This window comes from Nannospalax galili, unplaced genomic scaffold (assembly GCF_000622305.1).
Source record: "Nannospalax galili isolate Female #2095 unplaced genomic scaffold, S.galili_v1.0 scaffold741, whole genome shotgun sequence".
Classification (NCBI taxonomy): Eukaryota; Metazoa; Chordata; class Mammalia; order Rodentia; family Spalacidae; genus Nannospalax; species Nannospalax galili.
Genome location: NW_008346093.1, coordinates 1,664,006 through 1,664,892, shown reverse-complemented (window position 1 = coordinate 1,664,892; position 887 = coordinate 1,664,006).

Genomic DNA, 887 nt, shown 5'->3' with positions numbered 1-887 from the left:
TTTGAAGGAGATGTCATAGCATGTTTTTATATGGTTTGTTTTACACAAGTGCTTAAATATCTCTCCTCCAAATAGTTTTAGTATTCTGGTCATATATTTTGTGTAGCACAATAAAGTAAGAATGCTATTATGGGAAGTTTTGAAAGTTTCTGTATCAGTGATCTCACCTATTCTGTCCATTGAAGCTCCTGACTGTGGACCTCCTAATAGCAACAGCAGGGTAATCCCCACAAGGTGGCATCACAGACCACCTGGAGACTGGGCCAAAGAAAACACTAAGCGACACCAAGTGGTCAGTCTAAAGCATTTGTTGAGGAAACTTAGAGTGGGCTGCAGGGTCTTGATGATGGTGAGAAAAGGGGGTGTCCCATCAGGTGTATCTGCAATGAGGGAGTCAGAGTGTAGAATTCACATGTAGTTTTAAGGAATAATGGTTGGGAACAGTTTCTCTCACTGTTTTTGGAAATAACTTTAATAACATTATCAGTGCCTAGTGTCAAAGGTCTCAGTTTGGACTCAAGCGTGCAAATGAAAACCAACAGCTAGTCAGGGCCCAAAGCAATCAAGGTGGTACTTTGTGCTTCTCAGTTAGGACAAGATAGAAAGCAGAGGGACAAGGAAACTCTACAGACACCATGTAAGGTGCCACACTAATGTGCCACATTTAGAGAAATGTTTTCTTCATGGGAAGAATAACGTTTTTTAAGTAAAACAGTGTAAGAAAAATTAATTTTTTTAGGACAAGATAGAAAGCAGAGGGACAAGGAAACTCTACAGACACCATGTAAGGTGCCACACTAATGTGCCACATTTAGAGAAATGTTTTCTTCATGGGAAGAATAACGTTTTTTAAGTAAAACAGTGTAAGAAAAATTAATTTTTTTATT